This window comes from Mytilus californianus, unplaced genomic scaffold (assembly GCF_021869535.1).
Source record: "Mytilus californianus isolate M0D057914Y unplaced genomic scaffold, xbMytCali1.0.p SCAF_8, whole genome shotgun sequence".
NCBI classification, from domain to species: domain Eukaryota; kingdom Metazoa; phylum Mollusca; class Bivalvia; order Mytilida; family Mytilidae; genus Mytilus; species Mytilus californianus.
The window spans coordinates 92,649,797-92,668,577 of NW_026262734.1; the positions used below are offsets into that span (position 1 = coordinate 92,649,797).

At 31.5% G+C, this 18,781-nt stretch overlaps 1 long non-coding RNA gene across 1 annotated transcript in view; it reads right to left on the reverse strand.

Moving 5' to 3' along the window:
• The window catches only part of LOC127710690 (uncharacterized), a 28,128-nt gene extending 11,725 nt beyond the window's left edge, over nucleotides 1–16,403 (reverse strand). Inside the window, exon 1 of the long non-coding RNA XR_007986283.1 lies at nucleotides 16,388–16,403. This is a non-coding gene — a long non-coding RNA (uncharacterized LOC127710690). The remainder of the gene's footprint in view (nucleotides 1–16,387) is intronic.
• Between the last annotated feature and the right edge of the window lie 2,378 nt (nucleotides 16,404–18,781).

Consider the following 18,781-nt stretch of genomic DNA (forward strand, 5'->3'; position numbering starts at 1 on the left):
TATATATATATATATTTATATATATGTGTGTGTGTGTGTATCCCGGCGAGGGAAGAAAAAACAGCAGCACAAAAATGTTGAATCTGCAAATTTGCGGAAGCAAATTTTTTTCTTCCCTCGCCGGGATACACATATATATATATAATATATATACATCTCTTAAACCCTTACAACATTATGTTGTCACGCATATTTCACAGTTATTAAGAATGCACGTAATAACCAAACAAATCCTCATATTTTCCATTCGATCAATACAAGCATTCAAAATTACTTTACAAATATGAATATTGTTACAAAAGACATCTTATACTTGTATTTTGTATACATTTATTTATCGGAAGACGCCACGGAGATATAAAAATCACACAGCTGAGAATATGACAAACTAATGGAAAAAAACCCAAAACCAACGAAAAGACAAACACAAACCTAAAAAAAACACATTATAGAAAATTAAAGACTGAGCAAAACGAACCAAACCGGAAATCGGGGATGATCCCAGACACATAATTTTATCTCTGAAAATGTGGGTTTCCAAATGTTTCAAGCCGAAACTTTGTAATAATTATATACTTCATCTAAGAAATGTAAGAATTTAATTCTTATCGTGGTAATTTTATTTGGGTATAAAAGTGTCGAAAAAGAGGAAAAGTGAGGACAATCCACACTTTTATAGGTCAAAAAATACATTTTATTTTTACATTAATATTGCTTGCTTGAACCATGAAATATGGGTGAAATCAAGCCTTCAGGTTGTTCTCTTGTGCCTTTAGGTCATACTGTCATAAGTACGTGTTTTCACATATGTTGTATTTTATAAGGAACTACCACTTAAATTTGAAACGTGTTGCGATTGATGTCTGCCAATCAAAATTATGACATATCTTAAAAATCTAAGAAATGTAATGATATCAAAATATTTAAAACGAAGACTAGTCACTAGTGTGTCAGTTTTTGTCTTTAAGTATTAAAAGCCACGATTTTCTACATAATTGATAGTTATTCAAACTGGTTTATACATTTAAATAATATTAATCGAATAATTTTAAGGATTTGTCATTCGATCGTTAAAACTTGATCACATGTTCATGTTGTGCTTAGCTTTTCGTAGGTCAGAACTAAATGCTTTAAAGAGCCTGTGTCGCTAACGTTAGTCTATGTGCATTTCAAACAAAGGACACTTTCCAACATTGTAGACGAGAATAGACTTAATGACAACAATCTCTATTTTGTTGATCTTGTATTACTGATCTTTAAGTCTGTTTAGTTTCTCTCTATCTTTTTAGTTTTTGCTCAAAACACAAAAGAGGGTAAAAAAAATTGAATTTTTAATAGATCTTGCCTTGCTGATAATTTTTGTGATTTAAAGTGGCTAGTTATCTATATAATTTTAATCATATTAGGCATAACGGAAAAAAAAAAGAAAGGCAAAAATAAAAAAAAAAATAAAATGGTAAAATTTGTCATTTATGAGCAATAACTTGTCTAACAGTTTTGACGTGTATGGACAATTGATAGAGCTCATTATTTTGAACATTTTTGCTCCTTCAAGATTTTCTCTATTTATAACGGTTCAAAAAATAGTAGAAAAAACTTGCACTTTACCCCTATGTTCTATTTTTAGCCATGTCGAACATGTTGGTTGGCAGTCGGGGTAATCGGACACATTTTCTAAACTAAATACCCTAATGATGATTGTGGCCAAGTTTGGTTGAATTTGTCTCATTAGTTTCAGAGAAGATTTTTGTAAAAGATTACAAAAATTTTTGAAAAAATGTTACAAATTGACTATGATGGTCAATAACTCCTTAAGGGGTCAACTGATCATTTTGGTCATGTTGACTTATTTGTAGATCCTACTTTGCTGAACATTATTGCTGTCTACAATTTATCTCTACCTATAATAATATTCAAGATAATAACTAAAAACTGCAAAATTTCCTTAAAATTACCAATAAAGGGGCAACAACCAAACAAGGAAAATTTAAGAGCAGATTGATTTTAACCTGATGAACATTCTTACCTTGTCATATTTGCTCCAAATGCTTTGGGTTCAGAGATATAAGTCAACATTTACATTTCACCCCTATGTTCTATTTTATGCCATGGCGGCCATCTTGGTTGGTAGGCGGGATCGACGGACTCATTTTTTAAACAAAATCCCAATAATAATTGTGGATAAGTTTGGTTCAATTTGGCCAAGTAGTTTCATGGGAAAAGATTTTTGTAAAAGTTAACGACGATGACGACGACGAAGGACGACGGACACCGAGTGATGAGAAAAGCTCACTTCGCCCTCTGGGCAAGGTGAGCTAAAAAGCATATTGCACATGGCATACAAGATGTTGCCAAAAATACATTCTAGAAAACTCCATTTTACATTGTTCAGGCAATAGTTGTTGATTTATGATTACAATTGTAGGCTTTGGTTGAGATCAATACGAAGTTATATCGACCTTGAGAAGCACATCGACCTCGGACTTCGTCTTCAGACAATATGCTTCTCTTAGGTCGATACAACCTCGAATCAACCTCATACAAAGGCTATAATTTATAATATTATTTCAATACAAATATGTAAATGGTTTTATTCTTATAAACAGGTCATGTGTTTGTATTGTCAATAATAGCAAAATGTACACCAAAAACGTCTTTTATCGACGTTAAGATTTATGCATGATTTATTTGTCATGAACAACGCAAATCTACTGCAGGACCTTAATTCCTAGATAAATCATTGCAATATGAACTTGCTGCTGTTTAAATATGGCGAACACAAGTTCCGAAAAAGCTGTCAATACAAGCGTAAAGATTTAATATTTATCATAAATTTTGAACTGACGATTGTTCTATTTTTTGAAGATTGTAAAATTACACCATATAACCAGTGCTCAATTAATCCCTAAAACATGTTTTAGATTATAATTTTCATTGTCAATAGTTCTTATAAAAATCCGGTTACTAGTTCTTTTGTTTACAGTCGTATCGGCTGTAATTCACTGATTATGCATTATGTCAAAATCATACAAACGTTTGAAAATTATTCATTATAATCATAATATCTAAATTTTCATATTGAACTCGTGTCTCTCAAACTTATTAGTTTCGTTTGCATATTTGTTATTTTTGTTTAACTTTAACCATACAGAAGTCTTCAACTGTTGGTGTTAATCTGATTTACCTCTTGATATATCTACCTTTTTAGCTAAATCTCTCACTTGTATGACAGGCGCATATAATTCCATTATATTGACAACCATATATATGCAAAGGAAGTAATATTTTTAACAATTCGTCAAGACAGGAGAAAAGTAGGAAACACTCACGAGAAAGTTAAAACTATTTTCAGTTTGAAAGCTTTCTAATAAACAGTAACTGTTATGTTTTTTTATTTTCTTATCGGATTCTGTTCAATTTAAAAATCTGGAAATTAAAAACGTGACACATTGACACCATTAACATTTTCATTTCCATTTTACAATTTTTTTAACTTTTTATTGGTAGTCTTTTCACTATAAAACCAAACTTAACCCACCATTTTCTTCGGAAAATGCCTGTTCCAAGTCAAGAATACCGCAGTTGTTAATCACTTGTTCTATTGATTTATAACGTTTGATTTTGTCAGTTTGTATGTGCTTCTACTTTTTGAGTTTGCCTTGGAGTCCGGTATTTTTGTTATACTTTTCACTACTCTCTAACCTCTGAAAAAGGGTAATTGTTTCAAAAGTATCGATATCCATTCGATTTCTTAGGATGGAAAAAAATACGACATATTATATGTACCTTTCTTTTCAAAGAAAAAAAGCATTACGCATATTACAATATGAAAACTATGGACAATGGATGCTTTATCTTTGATGTTGACAAAGAAGTTCTTTAAAGAAAGTTGAATTATTAAATTGTATAACACTGTTATTATTTAAAACAAATCTGAGCTATAACAGCTAGTAGTATATATCATTGTAATGGATCTGCAAATTGTCAAACAATATAATAGCATTTTATCGTTTTGAGTATGGTTCGTTTCCCTTTTTAAACCTTGTGAGGCATTAAAGTAATATTACATAAATATATGATGATTTTTGGAAAGAGCCCTATTTGAAAGTGAGTATTTAAAAGTGTTATACCGTATTAATATTGATGATGATATAAATAGTTGTATGTCATTGAAATATTGGTAGACACAATGGATCAAGGAGATCCTTTGCGAAAAGAATAACATATTCGCTGTTGTAAAAAAGTAAAACATTTAAAAAAATAAGTTACAGGTGTATTCATTTATATTTACACCATGATACCATTTAATGCATATGTAATTGAATATCCTCTTTAACCTTAACTTAATGTCCAACTGCGCGAAGACCATCCCCTACCCCACCTATATTATTGAAAACTATGATTTTGAATTGATCCCAAAATGATGTGTATTTAACATTCAATGTCTTAAAACTCATAACTATTTAAAAGCTTTATAAGGTATTTTAAAAAGGTTTATCGATTTAGATAAACCGATATTACCTTAACCTTATTCGTGAAAGGAATATGCAAATGCATTACAATCTAACTGACTGTACCTCAAAACGTACTATGCATATATCTGGGATTCTAACTGTACATATATATTTAATCTACTCTAAAAAGTCATTCTACTATTGACGTAGGAATTAGAAATAACACATATATATATTAAGGATAAATAAATCAAGAGTTTAATTAAAAACAATGATGATTTTAATGAAATTGTGTTACTGTTTCAATAATCATAAAAGCATAAATGGCGGATAATATTTTTGGAGAAGTGGTTTTGTGAGAAAAAAAAAGTATTTCTGTCGGTCAAAAGAAGACCAAAGGATGAACATATTCCTATATCCCAGCCAACCTTTGGGGTTCAAAAATTTATGGCAGCGGAACCATGTGTATAACCATCCTGAATTATTTAATAGAATTTGCAGATTACATTACTCTTAAAGGTAGTTAACTCGTCAGAGCAAATCTTATGTACAGGAAATTAAAAGTGGTGTACAGAAGAGAACTTAGTTTATGTTAAAACAGTGTTCACTACATCAAACTAATTCTCACCAGGTTTAGAGTACGCAACGGATAGTGTGAACACGGCCTAAGTCTATTGATAATTCTAAATTCACGAACGAACGATAACGTGAAATTGTTTACAGATATAATATTGTAAAGTAAGTAAATCATTTATAATAAATAAGAAAAAATAACAAAGATGTACATGTAATATACTAGGTATAGGAAAACATCCGTCCCAATGGACCTATAAGTCACCTGAAATATTATTAAAATTTTTCAAATGTTCACGTTATTGCAAATAATAATTATTTACGAATGTATATTCAATACTGTAATCTAAAGTTCATTATTTTAGATATCGATTTGTAAATAAAATTATGACTTTTGGGGTATGCCTGGACAATGTATTTGGCAAATTTTTGGGTATGGTTCATCATTATCAGTTTTACTTTTTCGTTATTGTTCGTAGATAAGAAAGAAGACGTTATCAAAAATTCATCAAACAAATGTTCTCGGATAACGAGATAGAATGAATAGTCCAATAAAAAATGAGTTTCAGATTTGGTCCCTTTATCGACGCAAAATCAACATAGTTGTTCCGTTGGTTGTTTACTGATATACCGCCGAGTTTCTATCATTAGAAGCAGTATTCCACAATTGTTATTTGATGAATGTGACCGTTCTACTTTTTCTAAATTTAGTTTTACTTATTTTCCATGTAAAAAAAAACAACTTTGAAAGTTACATAAGTTCGAACTTTCGATATATACTGTGTAGAATGATTCCATCAATTTGAATAGAGACGCAAGATTTTGAACTGGACAGTATTCAAATCTACAACTGTTTGTGATTCATAATAATGTTCTAAGTTAAGTTTATAGAATATTTCTTTCAATTCACTACACTAACACCAAACGCCATCATTGTAATTCCACCATTTAAGAACTATTGTCTAATGCTGCAACATGTTTACCCATCTGACACATGTGACAGCAATCCATCTACCGTCTCCATGTAGAGCGATAGTAGGCCAAAAGCGATAAGCACTAAGAAAATCATTTGGATAACAATAGATTGTTTGTGTACATAAAGGTAATGCCTTATCTTCTCTCGTTCAGCAATAAACATGGTAAAAAAGAGATTGTGTTAGGAAGTTTGGCAGTACATATAAAATGATTATTAAAACACGATTTTACATTTAGATTATAAATACATTTAGATTTACATAATTATATAAAAAATGTTTTTTAAATTAGATTCAAACCATGTAAACTTATTAATCCTGGCAAAATCAAAAGCGCAAACACACCAAACGAGTGAAAAACAACCGTCATATATCCGACTTGGCACAGGATATAGTGTTATTGATTACTGTTTGGTATCTGAGGATTTTATAGATAATGTTTTGTATTTTAAAAATTATTAGAGAGGAAAAGAAAATTCAGACGCTAAGGCATTAGGTCTAAGCTGTTATTTGATAAGGATTTAAGTTTTTTTAACAACCAGAACTCTGAATTAAAATGCTAGCAAAATATTCATAGGATCCAAGTATAAGAGTTTTTTTTTTCAATTTCGTAAATAATATGGAAATCAATGTAAGTTACCGTATAGGAAATATAAGCAAGATATAATTCACAAGTTGGATAATTTATTAAAAAAAAATCCATTTAAATATCGGGAACTTTTAAATTTTAAACAATTTGAAGAATTAAATAAGGTCTCTTCAAAATATGAAGAGAAAATAAAAGAATTTAATAACAGGTTTTGTCCTTTAGAACACAGAAAGGCTTTTCTGAGTTTGATATAGAATTACAGACAAAGAAGTGACAAAGGCAATGCATGCATTAAAAAATTGTAAATCTACTGGATTAGATTTAATTTTAGATGAGATGCCCAAATATAGTGAGTCAATTTTGCTTCCATTTTATGTAAAACTGTTAATAGTATATTATGCAGTGGTTTTTATTCAAAATATTGGAAACAAGGTATATTATAAAAATATTTATATAGTATTCAAAACATGATGCTTCTGATTATAGAGGTATTGCAGTAATAAGTTTTATTGGAAAATTATTCAATTCCATTCTTCACAATAGACTTGATAGTTATTTTGTGGGCAATGCAAAAATATGCAGACGTGTTTCATTTTTTTAATGGAATGCACTGCATATGGAAAGGAAAAGAATTTATTTATGGGGAAGCATGTATTCAATGTTATAACTTTCCTTATATTTCAAAGTAGGAACAGTTCATTTGGTTGATGTCCAATGAGTATGAAAATGTTAATATATCAATTTCAAGTACTTGTTTTTTTAATAACAGAAAATTTGCATTATAGTGATTGAATATGAATAATGTAGTGATGTAGTTTATGATTTATGTATAACAAATGGATAATATTATATCTATTCATTTTATTTTTAAATACCATCTAGTATGGGGTTCGATATTTATTCATTTATTTTCAATGTAATATATCATAAAATATTACTGTATGATTAATACTATATATTTATTATGCTTATTATATATACATAACTATATATAAATTATTTCAATATTGATAGTTGGGAGGAGGAATAAATTCCTTAAAACTGTAAGAGTGCTGTACGGAAGTTACAGGAAACAAGTGATTGTATGGAAAATAAGGGACTCATTCTATGTTTTTTCATTAATTCCCTCTGGGGAAACTGTCCTTAACTTTATAAAAATTTCCCAAGCAAGTCTGTCAGCCCTTGACCAACCCTCGTTTATGGTCTATGATAGTGATGGTAAGGTTTTTTGAGATCAGTTTGGGCGTGCTCATGTGACCTCAGATGACAACTTACGGGGAGGTCGGGCTTGCAGGTGTAGTGACTTCGATGACCATTCATGCGTTTGTTGAATGGCTGTTCTGCATGCCACATCGACACTGAAGAAGGTATACATCATTCTGGGTTTTGCAAGTTACATTGCAAAATATAGTGTACACAGACCTAGTGGAGTGGCAAGTAAATGTTTAAGTATTCAGTTATTGTTGGCAAGTCAGACATCGTCTGTTACCACACGACTTGCACCATTTTGCAGTTGAAGAGCTTTTATTAGAAGAGACACCAGCTCTCACAAATAAGTCTATCAGACTTGTTTGTCTCCGAAAAGCTAAGACAGGAGGTTTGGGAAAAATCTTGGATAATTTGGGGTGTTTGGCAATTATCTGCCAATTGGCACAGATCAACGTGAAAGGTTAGTAAAGGTGGGATAGTGTGTTAAAACAAACGGAACTATTTCGCTTCGCCTCTTCTGTTTGTACTGCAATAGGCCATTTCGGTTGTTATTGTTAGTACACGAAGTTCCAGTAACCGTTTAGTGACAGCCTTCTCATAGCAGCAAATCCACTTAACCCTGAGAGTTTGACTGTACGGGATATTTTTCGTACAGTGTTTGTTGTGATAGCTTTGGGGAGAGAGGTACAACTGATGTGTACTTGTAGGTTTACAGTAGAGGTCTTTAGATGTGACACCGTCCTTTATAGATGAAGTTGTGTCTAAGAAAAATATTTTAGAATCGGAAATTTATTCCTCCTCCCAAACATCAATATTGAAAAAAAAATTACCAGCGTATTGATTCGTGATAATTTGTATAACGATCATGATTGTAATTTTAGTTTAAAAACTACCACATGTCAAGATAAGAATCATTTTACAACTTTTTGATGAAGGATATTAGTTATCCGAAATATTTAACATTTGTTCATGATTTTATTTTTTATGATGTTGTACCCTTTTAGATTTGCTTATTATGTATTATATTTTGTAGTGTACTGTATCATAATTATATAATCCATCGACCCGTAAGATTTATCGTTGGCTATTCATTATATATATATATATCTTTGTTAGATCTGGTGATCAATTTATTTGGCAATCGCCAATGGCAGTCAGCAGGGTTTAAGAACATCAGTTGTTCGACTTGTTAGTCAAATGCGTTTTGTTAAAATACACTTTTTCACTTTTTTTGGTCTTTTGAAAATTGTTGTTTGTGCTGCATTTAGACCCCTCTACCAAGAAATTTGTTTTACATGCACACGTATAAAAATTGCGGGTTTTATCCAACACAATCATAGATTTGAACGTTGATTTCAATTTAGACTTTTATATATTTTTTCGTTTGGGCTTGTATTATATTTTCCTTCGGGTTAATATGATCCGTTCATCCTATTTCGACTCTTTAAAATTCAAGAGTCTTTCCTAAATTGAGTTAAATCATATGGCCTTCCAAATACCGTTTCTATCCCTAACATCACTGAAGAGACATTAATTGTCGAAATCCGGATATGGTGTACAATTGTTTGCACCTCATGTTTGTGGTATACCATCTTTTCCACAAGTTTATTGTTTTCTGTTTGGTATTAAATTAATATTAAGATCCATTTTGTTAGATCTGGTGATCAATTTATTTGGCAATCGCCAATGGCAGTCAGCAGGGTTTAAGAACATCAGTTGTTCGACCTGTTAGTCAAATGCGTTTTGTTAAAATTCACTTTTTCACTTTTTTTGGTCTTTTGGAAATTGTTGTTTGTGCTGTATTTAGACCCCTCTACCAAGAAATTTGTTTTACATGCACACGTATAAAAATTGCGGTTTTTTTCCAACGCAATCCTAGGTTTGAACGTTGTTTTCAAATTAGACTTTTATATATTTTTTCGTTTGGGCTTGTATTATATTTTCCTTCGGGTTTATATGATCCGTTCATCCTATTTCGACTCTTTAAAATTCAAGAGTCTTTCCTAAATTGAGGTAAATAATATTGGCTTCCAAATACCGTTTCGATCTCTAACTTCACTGAAGAGACATTAATTGTCGAAATCCGGATATGGTGTACAATTTTTGGCACCTCATGTTTGTGGTATACCATCTTTTCCACAAGTTTATTGTTTTCTGTTTGGTATTAAATTTATATTAAGATCCATTTTGTTAGATCTGGTGATCAATTTATTTGGCAATCGCCAATGGCAGTCAGCAGGGTTTAAGAACATCAGTTGTTCGACCTGTTAGTCAAATGCGTTTTGTTAAAATTCACTTTTTCACTTTTTTTGGTCTTTTGGAAATTGTTGTTTGTGCTGTATTTAGACCCCTCTACCAAGAAATTTGTTTTACATGCACACGTATAAAAATTGCGGTTTTTATCCAACGCAATCATAGGTTTGAACGTTGTTTTCAATTTAGACTTTTATATATTTTTTCGTTTGGGCTTGTATTATATTTTCCTTCGGGTTTATAAGATCCGTTCATCCTATTTCGAATCTTTAAAATTCAAGAGTCTCCCAAATTGAGGTAAATTATATGGCCTTCCAAATACAGTTTCTATCCCTCACATCACTGAAGAGACATTAATTGTCGAAATCCGGATATGGTGTACAATTGTTTGCACCTCATGTTTGTGGTATACCATCTTTTCCACAAGTTTATTGTTTTCTGTTTGGTATTAAATTAATATTAAGATCCATTTTGTTAGATCTGGTGATCAATTTATTTGGCAATCGCCAATGGCAGTCAGCAGGGTTTAAGAACATCAGTTGTTCGACCTGTTAGTCAAATGCGTTTTGTTAAAAAACACTTTTTCACTTTTTTTGGGTCTTTTTGAAATTGTTTTATTGTGCTGTATTTAGACCCCTCTACCAAGAAATTTGATTCACATGCACACGTATAAAAATTGCTGTTTTTATCCAACGCAATCATAGGTTTGAACGTTGTTTTCAATTTAAACTTTTATATATTTTTTCGTTTGGGCTTGTATTATATTTTCCTTCGGGTTTATATGATCCGTTCATCCTATTTCGATCTTTAAAATTCAAGAGTCTTTTTTCTAAATTGAGGTAAATTATATGGCCTTCCAAATACCGTTTCGATCTCTAACATCACTGAAGAGACATTAATTGTCAAAATCCGGATATGGTGTACAATTTTTTGCACCTCATGTTTGTGGTATACCATCTTTTCCACAAGTACATGCACACGTATAAAAATTGCGGTTTTTATCCAACGCAAGCATAGGTTTGAACGTTGTTTTCAATTTAGACTTATATATATATAGCTAATCTAAAAATGTTAATTTACTTATCTGCAATCAATTCCATCTTCATGCCTAATATATCATGTACTGTGTTACAACTTTAGATTCTATTGACTAGGAAAGGTAACACTAGGCCACCGAAAGGTTAGTTTTTAAGTTCAGTCTAGGTGGCGGAGTGGTCTAGATCGCTGGACACAGTGCAGGCTGAGTTGTCTCAATATCCTAATAGCATGAGTTCTTAACCCCTCGAGAGAAGAACAAAAAATTGCTTCTGTATATTTGCAGATTTAACATTTTTGTGCTGATATTTAGAGTAAGTATGAATATATTATGTTTTCAGCAGTGTATCACCTTCTCTGTCTATCCAATGGATGGATCTGTCGTAGAGTTGTCACTTGTTTAAACGTTTTTATCAAAATAATTATTTCTGTGACTGTATCTTGCGATCGTTTACGATAGATATTTAGCTAATCTGCAATCAATTCCATCTCCATGCCTAATATATCATGTACTGTGTTACAACTCTAGATTCTACTGACGAGGAAATGTAACAGGATGCCACCGAAAGCTGAATTATTAAGTTCAGTCTAGGTGGCCGCGTGGTCTAGATCGCTGGACACAGTGCAGGCAGTGTTGTCTCGATACCCCAAATAGCAATAGTTTTAATCCCAGCGAGAGAGAACAAACATTTGCTTCGGCAATTTGCAGATAAAACATAGTTGTGTTGATATTAAGAGTAATTATGAATATAATATGTGTTTTCAACCGTGAATCACCTTCACTGATGATTCAATGGATGGATCTGTCGTAGAGTTGTCACTTGTTTAGACGTACTTATCAAAATAATTATTTCTGTGACTGTATCTTACGATCCTTTACGATAGATATTTAGCTAATCTGCAATTAATTCCATCTTCATGTCTAATATATCACGTACTGTGTTACAAATCTAGATTCTACTGACGAGGAAAGGTAACACTAGGCCACCGAAAGATGAATTATTAAGTTCAGTCTATGTGGCTGAGTGGTCTAGATCGCTGTACACAGTGCAGGCGGAGTTGTCTCGATATCCCAATAGCATGAATTCGAATCCCGGCGAGGGGAGAATAAAAATTTGCTTCGGCAAATTTTGCAGATTAAACATTGTTGTGCTGATGTTTAGAGTAAATATGAATATAATATGTGTTTTCACTCGTGAATCACCTTCACTGGTGATCCAATGGATGGATCTGTCGTAGAGTTGTCACTTGTTTAGACGTATTTATTAAAATAATTATTTCTATGACTGTATCTGACGATCCTTTACAATATACATGGCTAATCTGCATTCAATTCCACCTATAGCCTAATATATTCCTCCTAATATATCATGTACTGTGTTACAACTCTAGATTCTACTGAAGAGGAAAGGTAACACTAGGCCATCGAAAGCTGAATTATTAAGTTCAATCTAGGTGGCCGAGTGCTGGACTCAGTGCAGGCGGTGTTGTCTCGATATCCCAATAGTATGAGTTTGAATCACGGCGAGGGAAGAACAGAAATTTGCTTCCGCAAATTTGCAGATTTAGCATTGTTGTGTTTAGTTTTTCGAGTAATTACGAATATGGTATGTGGTTTAGCCGTGTATCACTTACACTAGAGAGTTGTCTCTTGCTTAGACGTACCTATCAAAACAATAATTTCTTTGACTGTATCTTACGAGCCTTATAGAACCGAGATATATTTAGCTAATCTACAATCAATTCCATATATAGCCTAATATATCCCTCCTGTGAAGTTTGTTCAGAATAGCAATGAAAACATGAAGTTTGCAGAAACGGTGCAAATCTCAATTAATCTATATTTAAATACAAAAACTCTATATCCTTGGTATACTCGTCATGCTCGTGTCAAAGATATTTTCCCTAAAGAGACAATAATTTTAGCTCTAAACTATTTCATTGAAAACTATAAATGAAGTTAACCCCTTAAGTATGTTATAAAAATATGAAACTCTAATCACAATAAAACACTGTAACCATGATAAATTAAACATACCGTAAAAAATGGCAATAATATAGGTTATAAATATTTGATAAATCACAATATCCATATTTGTTAGTTTTCACCCAAAGAAAATTTCAGCACGTTATCACTTTAAAGAATGTCTTTCAATACCACGTCAGTCATTGCATGTCAAAGGCCAAAAGTTTAAATGTGATTAGTTAATTTGCGATAGATCAAACAATTTGTCTTTTTTAAAAACATTTTTTGAACAATAGTATATTATTCGTGAAGAAATTTTAATAGTATTTATATGTTTCCGTTTGGTGTAACTTGTATTGAAAGTTTTAAGATAATGTTGTTTTTGATAAGGAGATCTTTATCTATCGAATGTATAAAACACCTTTGGTGTAACATGTCTGTGTTGTTACTCGTCTAAATCAGTTACAATGTCTTATTTGGACTCGTCATTTGAGATGAAATATTGCACACAGTATGAAAGTTAGGTAAGTTTTTAATATATATTTTGAAAATAAACTGGAACTTGGAGACCTCCGTTAACATAGAAGACAAGAAGTTTACCAAAACTCCTGTTGATTTCATTTGTATCTACACTTTAGCTTACACAATCCTTAATATTTTCAAGATCGAGAGATCATGAAGATCTAGACAATGCCATGGCCCCTTAAGCCTGAATAAATTTTGAATATTAAGTAAATCGAAAATATCTTTTTTTGTCGGCTTCTCTTAGTTATTTCTATTTATATTTTCAAGTGTAACTAGAGTGTTAAAGGTACATCTTTGATTGCAATTTATGGATAAAAATCTATATTGCTGTAAGAAAAATATTTAAAATTTAAACACTTTAAAATAAGACAATTTGAATGTCGAACCGATTGCTAGCAGTCGATTGGATATTGAATATCAAAAATATCAAATAACAATTAACGAACATGCGGCTTACTTAACATACATAAATCAGACCAATAACAACAGGTTGATACAAATACTACATGTACTAAAAAGGATGAAAATTCAGATTAATATTCAATTGAACTTAGTTATTAACTCCTTATTTTATGGGTTTTAATCCATGTATATTTCAATGTTTATAGAGTGCTGGACAGATATTTCTTTTGTCCTGTAAGTCTATTTATTTAACATTATAACTCATACTATGGATAATTTTGACATTCTCTTACGGCCACAATGCTACAATATTTATTTTTACCATCCTATCAACACATGGTCAAGTTGCATGATATTTAGTGGCTTTTTTGCATTTTGCACTTTGAGGTTATGATTTTACCACATAATTCTGTAAAAGAACACACATAAATCATAATGAGAAATGTCAAGCTTGTTCGAAAATGGTGGCAAAAATTTAAAAAATTAGTATGTAATATCAATTGTTATAAATGCATATAAATATCAATAAGCTAAATAATCTTTAAATTGTGCATTCTCAAATGCCGTAAATACATGTTTATTAACTAAAACATCAGGAAATATGTTTAAAAAGATTGAATTAATGTTTATATTTTGCTCTTTGTGGGTTTTAAGAGACACTTTGCAAACATGCTTTACAAATGCAATATATACATGATATATCAAGCGTTATTCTAATTTCGGAGATTTTCCATTCCATTCTAAGAATGTTTTTTTAACATTGAAATTGACAAATTTGAAGAGGTAAAAATTCATCAATAAATACTACAACGAAATCTATTATTTCAGATAATTATTAAAAAAATCAATGCATGTAGATTGAATTGAGTCGTTTCCCTTTGATAACAGTTTGGGTTGTGAACCAAATTATTTGCAAGCTGTCGTTGCACCGGTTAACTTTATAACAAAAACTAATATCTAATTCAATCTATATTGTTAAAATACAAACTTGCTTCTCATATTACTATGACAGAAAAAAAAAACAATCACAACAATATTTTAGGATACATAGAATATTGGAATTTGCTTTTATGTTCAAATCATATATTTTCGGTATACGAAGAGAAAACCAATGTGATTTCTGATAATACAAGCCATTTGAAATAAAGTTTGAAGATAGAAAAGAGGGGCGAAAGGTACCAGGGGGACATTGAAACTCATAGATCGAAAATAAACTGACAACGCCATGGTTATAAAAGAAAAAGACAAACAGACAAATAATAGTACACAAGACACAATATAGAAAACTAAAGACTAAGCAACACGAACCCCACCAAAAACTGGGGTTGATCTCAGGTGCTCCGGAAGGGTAAGCAGATTTTGCTCCACATGTGACACCCGTCGTCTTGCTCATGTTGTTACAAACCCGGTAAATAGTGTAATTCGGTAGGTCACATTCGTGAAAAGGGAACAGGATTGTAGTAATGACATAAGGAACATATCAGATAGCATCTGTGAAACGTATATTCCATGACGTGCAGTGCAGTATGATATAGAAATATCGCTTAGTCATGCAATAGACAACAGGTCAAGCCATAATAGAACGTTAATTTATAATGGATCTCTTAATTTTCTAACAATACAATATTATTTTATCGCTTTGAACATCCCTCTTGAAATCGTGTGATGCATTGCAGTGAAATTTATTAACGTATAAGATGAGCTCTATATTTGAAAGTGAGTATTCAAAATAAATTAAATAAGGGCAACAGATATATCCCACTGGTCACTATTTATAAATCGATTAGGCGAAAACAAATCCGGGTAACAAACTAAGACCGAGGCAAACATATAATATAAAAGAGGAAAACAAATCACATTTAAAAACAAAGAATATTCAAATAAGAAAGAAGAGGAGCAAACAGGAACCGTTGGTCGATGGACAGAATATACAACAACCAAACCTAAAGACAGATACCATGCCAGGCAACTTTCCATAGAAAGCTAACTATTGAAAATAGAGAACCACTCTCAACGAAAACTACATATAAATAATGTTCGGTCATAAAAAGTGTAAAGTATGATGATTGCAAAAATTAAACACTTTATTTATAGTTGGTAATTTTGTGCATTTGAAACAATTTTCTAGATGAACTTGTATCAATGTTTATCGGGAAAACTCAATCCCAAAACATCCCAAGCCAATTACATCAATACACAAGTAGGCGTTTCACTAAGTAAGAGGGATCTTTAAAGAAAAGCCTAAGCCACTTTAGGTAAATTGTTTGATAACTTATAAGTTCATCAATAGGGAATTAATATAGGTAACATAAACTTGATCTTTTTAACACGCTTTACATTCCTATTTTTGTGTGAAATTGCATACAACATATTGTCTACTCCTAAGATACTTAAAATGATAACTTACCTCGTATGTACTCAGGAACCGACTGTTTAATTTGTAGGTAAGATATCAAGTATCAACGTGATCTGATTGGCTAAAACAAAAACAAAACTTTAACCTAAAAGGAATAATGCATTTACAGCAACGAGTAAAAAAAAAACATGTAATGAACGACGATAACTTTATTAGCATAGCAAGAGCTCAATACATTTCTTGCCCTTTGAGCAATTGACATATGTATAAAAGCAAGTTTATCGGTATGGCATATAGTTCAGACCGTGCATGAATTATGTATAGTGATCTAAATGTATAAAGTATTAAAGGGTGTCAAATTCATTGCAACAATTCAACTTCCTCGACAGTCAATAGGAGCATAATCTATTGAATAAATTTATTCAAAAATTAGATTTAGAACGTTTAAGAGTATTTTTCAAATAAATATTAAACGCAAAAGTTTAAATAGTCTATGTATTTATTGAATTTAAAGTTTGAATTTTTAAAATCAGTTGACAATAGTATTTTCTAAATTTATCAAGATAGTCCCCTGCCTTTGAAGTGCTCTAACGATTGATGTTGTTTCCCCTAAACCTTAAAAGTAATGTCAATGAAGCAGGTTGAAAAAAAGGATGCATACAGGTGGATATCAATCAAGATCTTACTTAGAATGCATTTTGTTATATTACTTTTTTACTTCCGATTGTAGAGGGTATAATTATACAAAAAATATATATGACTCAATGAAAGTTTTGCAACACATTCAATGAGATTAATTGGGGTAAAATTGTGAGTACTCATATCTTTTTAAAAAATGTTCAAATCACCTGAAATAAACAGCATTTTAGCGACTGTCCAAAGTCAGGAGCATCCGGGCTTTGTTAGTTGTGTTTTTTAATTTTAATTCATATATATCTTTTGGAATTAAGTATTACGTTCATTTTCACTGAACTAGTACATATTTTTATTTAGGGGTCAGCAAAAGACCGCCTCCGGGTGCTTGATTTTCTTGCTGCGTTGAAGACCAATTGGTGGACTTCGCCTTTTTTTCTGCTCTTTGGTCGGATTGTTGTCTCTTTGACATATTACCTATTCCCATTCTCAATTTTCTTTAACTGAATGTTGAATTGTTTAAAGAATTAAACTTAACGTTATGGTAATGATGATGGCATGTGGTAGAACTATATTTTAAGTACACGGTCTTCAGGTTATGAAGGCAAATATTCCATGAACATGTCTTCAAAATCCCAACAACACCAAATATAAGACCATCTGTCAACTTAAATATAAGTTGACTTGTTACATTTTTTTCTTATAGCTTCAATGTTTGTTCTAATAACTTATTGAAGGAAATAGTCCAATTAAAGCACTGCACTTCACATTTATAAAATACACACTTGATTATGGGTGGTGAAGAGGTTAAAGTCTTGTGATCAGCCCCGTACATGCAGAACCACTGACCTTGAGATAAAATACCACATACTCAATTGTTGTCATTATATAGTAATCGTGTGATTCAGTACTGTTATTTAATGAGACAAAAATGCCATTAATATTGAAAAGTTCTGAAACTTGAAGTCAAAACTTCTTTTTTGTATTAGGATATGCAGCTGTATTTGCTTTTGCAAGTCATATTCCTATGGGGTTTATATGTCCCTGTCCCTTTTGACATTGTTTATACCTTTCATGTTAAAGAGTGTATTAAGTCAGTATATTTGGAATCAATTATGATAAGTCAATGTTATCGGTAATTTGTACTCTGTTCTTTTGATGTGTATCGGCTCATTATGTCAGTACTTGTGAATTGCCCTTTATATGAAAATTATTATTGGGTCGGTTGATAACTGACATGCGCTTAATTATTGCGGAAGTTTATGATTTGTTTGTTACCCAACGAAAACGTGTACATCATGCATATCAAGAACTGCTATGACGTACAATCTTAGGTTCTGTCGTTCTCGAAGCTAATGTAAACAAATAGTAAAACGTGATATTTCTCATTAAAAGACTCCAAATCATTTAAATAAAATTATTCATACTTGAAAAAAGACGTTTTATTTAAATCATACACTAAAACCCAGATAAATAACAACAAATCTAAAAAGTTTGTTCTGTCGCGACCAACACACATTGCTGCTTTTATAAACATTGATCCCTACTCTGCCCTCTCTAATGAGTATTTACTCAACATGCTCAATGTTAATACAGAGTTCAGGGAAATCCACACAATCTAACCACACGAGTTAGATCAGTATTATCAGGATTGTTTTGTTGGGATACGGAAAGAAATGAAATAGAAAAACAAAAATGACATTCCCGATAGAGACCGTGAGTTTCAACCTGGAAGACTTGATGGATTTCAGGCTATAATAAATAAACATGTAAGGCTAAAAGAATACACATTTTACATCGTGAAAGATAATG